The 7,500-nt window shown below is 35.6% G+C and overlaps 1 long non-coding RNA gene across 1 annotated transcript in view; it reads left to right on the plus strand.

Annotated features, from left to right (window-relative positions):
* The window catches only part of LOC124029220, a 9,680-nt gene that overhangs the window by 1,130 nt on the left and 1,050 nt on the right, over window positions 1-7,500 (plus strand). The window contains exon 2 of the long non-coding RNA XR_006837742.1: window positions 6,059-6,148. This is a non-coding gene — a long non-coding RNA (uncharacterized LOC124029220). The remainder of the gene's footprint in view (window positions 1-6,058; window positions 6,149-7,500) is intronic.

Below are 7,500 nucleotides of genomic sequence, written 5' to 3' on the forward strand. Positions count from 1 at the left end.
ATACACATTATACACACATTATACACACTATATATACACACTATATATACACACTATATATACACACTATATATACATTATACACACTATATATACACACTATATATACACATTATACACACATTATACACATTATATATACACACTATATATACACATTATATATACACACTATATATACAGAGAGGGTAGACACATTATACACTATATATACACACACTATATACACATTATACACACATTATACACACTATATATACACACTATATATACACATTATACACTATATATACACACTATATATACACATTATACACTATATATACACACTATATATACACATTTATACACATTATACACACTATATATACACATTATATATATACACATTTATACACACATTATATATACACATTATACACATTATATATACACACTATACACACTATATATACACATTATACACACTATATATACACAACTATATATACACATTATACACACTATATATACACACTATATATACACATTATACACACTATATATACACATTATACACACTATATATACACACTATATATACACATTATACACACTATATATACACACTATATATACACATTATACACACTATATATACACATTATACACACTATATGTACACACTATATATACACATTATACACACATTATACACATTATATATACATATATATACACATTATACACACATTATACACATTATATATACACACTATATATACACACTATATATACACATTATACACACATTATACACATTATATATACACACTATATATACATTATACACACTATATATACACATTATACACACTATATATACACATTATATATACACACTATATATACACATTATATATACACACTATATATACACATTATATATACACACTATATATACAGAGAGGGTAGACACATTATACACACTATATATACACACATTATACACACTATATATACATATTATATATACACACTATATATACACATTATATATACAGAGAGGGTAGACACATTATACACACTATATATACACACTATATATACACACTATACACACATTATACACACTATATACACACTATACACACTATACATACACATTATATATACACATTATACACACTATATATACACACTATATATACACATTATACACACTATATATACACACTATATATACACACTATATATACACACTATATATACACACTATATATACACACATTATACACACTATATATACACACTATATATACACACTATATATACAGAGGTAGACACACTATACACACTATATATACAGAGAGGGTGAGACACATTATACACATTATACACACTATATATACACATTATATATACACATTATATATACCGTTGTACACACATTATATATACACATTATACACATTATGCACCTAATAATAATACACACTATATATACACACTATATACACACATTATACACACTATATATACATTATATATACATTATACACACATTATACACACTATATATACACACTATATATACACATTATATTTACATTTACATTACATTTAAGTCATTTAGCCTATATTATCTATATTAGGTCTATAACAGTATTATCTATATTAGGTCTATAACAGTATTAGGTCTATATTAGGTCTATAACAGTATTACATTTAAGTCATTTAGCAGACGCTCTTATCAGGGCGACTTACAAATTAGTGCATTCACCTTATGACATCCAGTGGGACAGTCACTTAACAATAGTGCATCTAAAACTTAGGGGGGGTGGGGTGAGAGGGATTACTTATCCTATCCTAGGTATTCCTTAAGGGGTGGGGTTTCAGGTGTCTCCGGAAGGTGGTGATTGACTCCGCTGTCCTGGCGTCGTGAGGAGTTTGTTCCCCATTGGGGGGCCAGGGCAGGCTGGTGACTGGGCTGAGGCGGGAGCTGTACTTCCTCAGTGGTAGGGAGGCGAGCAGGCCAGAGGTGGATGAACGCAGTGCCCTTGTTTTTGGAGTGTAGGGCCTGATCAGAGCCTGGGAGGTCACTGAGGGTGCCGTTCCCCTCACAGCTCAGTGGGCAAGCACCATGGTCTTGTAGCGGATGCGAGCACCAGCTGGGCCCAGTGGAGAGCGGAGGAGGCGGGCGTGGTGAGAGGGCAGGAGGTTGAACACCAGACGGGCTGCGGCGTTCTGGATGAGTTGAAGGGGTTTAATGGCACAGGCAGGAGCCCAGCCAACAGCGAGTTGCAGTAATCCAGACGGGAGATGACAAGTGCCTGGATGAGGACCTGCGCTTCCTGTGTGAGGCAGGAGTGCGTCACTCTGCGGATGTTGTAGAGCATGAACCTACAGGACGGGCCACCGCCTTGATGTTAGTTGAACGACAGGGTGTTGTCAGGATCACGCCAAGGTTCTTGGCTCTGGGAAGAGGACACAATGGGTTGTCAGCCGTGATGGCGAGATCATGGGAGCAGGCAGTCCTTCCGGGAGGAAAGAGCAGCTCCGATCTTGCCGAGTTCAGCGGTGGTGATCCGTCATCCACACTGATATGTCTACCAGACATGCAGAGATGCGATTAAGCCACCTGGTCATCAGGGGAAAGGAGAAGATTAATTGTGTGTCGTCTGCATAGCAATGATAGAAGACCATGTGAGGTTATGACAGAGCCAAGTGACTTGGTGTATAGCGAGAATAGGAGAGGGCCAAGAACAGAGCCTGGGGGACACTATACACATTATATATACACACTATATACACATATTATACACTATATATACATATATATATACACACAATATATTTACACACTATATATACACACTATATATACACACTATATATACACACAATATATTTACACACTATATATACACACTATATATACTATATATACACACTATACACACTATATATACACAATATACACACTATATATACACACTATACACACTATATATACACACTATATATACACACTATATATACACACTATACACACTATATATACACACTATATATACTATATATACACACTATACACACTATATATACACAATATACACACTATATATACACACATTATACACACTATATATACACACACTATATATACACACTATACACACTATATATACACACTATATATACACACTATACACACTATATATACACACTATATATACACACTACACACACTATATATACACACATTATATACACACTATACACCCTATATATACACACTATACATACTATATATAGACATTATATATACACACTTTATATACTATATATACACAATATACACAATATATACACACTATATATACATACTATACACTATATATACACATTATATACACACTATACACACTATATATATATACATATTACACACTATATATACACACTATATATAAACATATATATACACACTATATATACACACTATATATAAACACTATATATACACATATATATACACACTATATATAAACACATTTACATTACATTTAAAAACACTATATATACACACTATATATACACACTATATATACACACATTATACACACTATATATATACACACTATACACACTATATACACACTATACATACTATATATAGACATTATATATACACACACTTTATATACTATATATACACAATATACACACAATATATACACACTATATATACACACTATACACACTATATATACACACATTATATACACACTATACACACTATATATACACACTATACACACTCTATATATATACACATATTATACACACTATATATACACACTATATATAAACACTATATATACACACTATATATACACACTATATATAAAACACTATATATACACACTATATATACACACTATATATAAACACATTTACATTACATTTTAAAAACACTATATATACACACTATATATACACTATATATACACACATTATACACACTATATATACACACTATATATACACACTATATATACACACATTATACACACTATATATACACACTATACACGCAAAACATTATGCACATTATTATACACACTATATACACATTATATATACACACTATATATATACACACATTATATATACACACACTATACACACTATACACACATTATACACACGATATATACACACATTATACACACTATATACGCAAACATTATGCACACATTATACACACTATATACACACTATATATACACACTATATAAAACACATTATATACACACTATATACACACATTACACACTATATATACACACTACATAAACACACATTATATACACACTATATATACACACTATATAAAACACACATTATATACACACCATATATACATACTTTATACACACATTATATATTCACATGATACAGTTGAAGTCAAGTTTACATACACTTTCGCCAAATACAAATTCCTGACATTTAATCCTCGTAGAAATTCCCCGTTTTAGGTCAGTTAGGATCACCAGTTTTATTTTAACATTGTGAAATGTGAGAATAGTAGAGATTTATTTCAGCTTTTATTTCTTTCATCACATTCCCAGTGGGTCGAAGTTTACAGACACTCAATTAGTATTTAGTAGCATTGCCTTTAAATTGTTTAACTTGGGGCAAACGTTTGGTAGCCTTCCACAAGCTTCACCATAAGTTGGGTGAATTTTGGCCCATTCCTCCTGACAGAGCTGGTGTAACTGAGTCAGGTTTGTAGGCCTCCTTGCTCGCTGCAGCTTTTTCAGTTTTGCCCACAAATGTTCTATAGGATTGGGGTCACTATATATACACAATATACACACTATATACACATATACACACTATATATACACACTATATATACTATATATGCTAATATACACTAATATACACACTATATATACTATATATACTTTATATGCACAATATACACACTATTATATATATATATATACACACTATATATACTATATATACTTTATATACAATATACACAATATACACACTATATATACACTATATATGCTATATATACTTTATATACACAATATGCACTGATATACACACTATATATACACACTATATATACACACTATATATACTATATATACACAATATACACAATATACACACTATATATACACACTATATACACACTATATATACTATATACTTTATATACACAATATACACACTATATATACACACTATATATACACACTGTATATACTATATATACTTTATATACACAATATACACAATATACACACTATATATATACACACTATATATACTATATATACTTTATATACACAATATACACAATATACACACTATATATACACACTATATATACTATATATACACAATATACACAATATACACTATATACACACTATATATACTTTTTTTCAGTTTTGCCCACAAATGTTCTATAGGATTGAGGTCAGGGCTTTGTGATGGCCACTCCAATACCTTGACTTTGTTGTCCTTAAGCCATTTTTTGACATAACTTTGAAGTATGCTTGGGGTCATTGTCCATTTGGAAGACCCATTTGCGACCAAGCTTTAACTTCCTGACTGATGTCTTGATGTTGCTTCAATATATCCACATAATTTTTCCTCCTCATGATGCCATCTATTTTGTGAGTGCACCAGTCCCTCCTGCAGCAAAGCACCCCCAAAACATGATGCTGCCACCCCGTGTTGGGATGGTGTTCTTCGACTTGCAAGGCTCCCCTTTTCCTCAAAACGTAACGATGGTCATTATGGCCAAGCAGTTCTAATTTTGTTTCATCAGACCAGAGGACATTTCTCCAAAAGTACGATCTTTGTCCCCATGTGCAGTCAAACCCGTAGTCTGGCTTTTTTAGGCGGTTTTGGAGCGGGGTTTCTTCATTGCTGAGCGGCCTTTCAGGTTATGTCGATATAGGACTCGTTTCACTGTGGATATAGATACTTTTGTACCTGTTTCCTCCAGCATCTTCACAAGGTCCTTTGCTGTGTCTCTCTCCAGGTGGTAGCCTACTCTGGTCAGAGGAACCTGAAGGATCTGGTGCAGTTTCTGGAGAAAGAGATGGAAAGAGCCAAGAAGGACAGGGCCCAAGTATGTCACCTTTAACCCTTGACCTCTCTCCAACCCCTCACCTCTCACTCGCCCCCCTAAACTCTAACCTTCATGTGGAGAAAGAGATGGAAATAGTCAACTTTCTGAACCTCTCCTAACCCTTGATCTCTCCAAACCCCTGATCTCTCCTAACCCTTGACTCTCCTAACCCCTGATCTCTCCTAACCGCTGACCTCTCCTAACCCTGACCTCTCCTAACCCTAACCCCTGACCACTCTAACCCTTTGACCACTCCTAACCCCTGACCTCCTAACCCTGACCTCTCCAAACCCCTGATCTCTCCTAACCCTGATCTCTCTCCTGACCTGTACTAACCCTGACCTCTCCTGCCCCCTGACCTCTCCTAACCCCTGACCTCTCCTAACCCCTGACCTCTCCCTAACCCTGACCTCTCCTAATCCCTGACCTCTCCTAACCCTTGAGCTCTCCAAACCCCTGACCTCTCCTAATCCTGACCTCTCCTAACCTGATCTCTCCTAACCCCTGACCTCTCCCTAACCCCAGACCTCTCTAACCCCCTGACCTCTCCAAACCCTGATCTCTCTAACCCCCTGACCTCTCCTGACCTGTACTAACCCTTGACCTCTCCTAACCCCTGATCTCTCCTAACCCTGATCTCTCTAACCCTGACCCCTTCCTGACCTCTCTAACCCTAAAGAGGACATGTGTCTGTTTTACTGTGTCTCTGTCTCTTAAAGAGGACATGTGTCTGTTTCACTGTGTCTCTGTCTCTCCTTCCGTGGCCTCCAACTGCTCTTAAACGCTAGTAAACCAAATGCATGCTTTGCAACTGTTCACTGCCTGCACCCGCACGCCTGACCAGCATCACCACCCTGGATGGTTCCGACCTTGAATATGTGGACACCTATAAGTACCTAGGTGTCTGGCTAGACTACAAACTCCTTCCAGACCCATATCAAACATCTTAATCGAAATCAAATCTCGAGTCGCTTTCTATTCCGCAACAAAGCCTCCTTCACTCACGCTGTGCTTACCCTAGTAAACTGACTATCCTACCGGGATCCTCGACTTTGGCGATGTCATCTACAAAATTGCCTCCAACACTCTACTCAGCAAACTGGATGCAGTTTATCACAGTGCCATCCGTTTTGTCACTAAAGCACCTTATACCCACCACTGCGAGCCTGTATGCTCTAGTCGGCTGGCCTCACTACATATTCGCCGGCCAGACCCACTGGCTCCAGGTCATCTACAAGTCCATGCTAGGTAAAGCTCCGCCTTTATCTCAGTTCACTGGTCACGATGGCAACACCCACCCGTAGCACGCGCTCCAGCAGGTGTATCTCATTGATAATCCCTAAAGCCAACAC

This window comes from Oncorhynchus gorbuscha, unplaced genomic scaffold, assembly GCF_021184085.1.
Source record: "Oncorhynchus gorbuscha isolate QuinsamMale2020 ecotype Even-year unplaced genomic scaffold, OgorEven_v1.0 Un_scaffold_5792, whole genome shotgun sequence".
Taxonomy (NCBI): domain Eukaryota; kingdom Metazoa; phylum Chordata; class Actinopteri; order Salmoniformes; family Salmonidae; genus Oncorhynchus; species Oncorhynchus gorbuscha.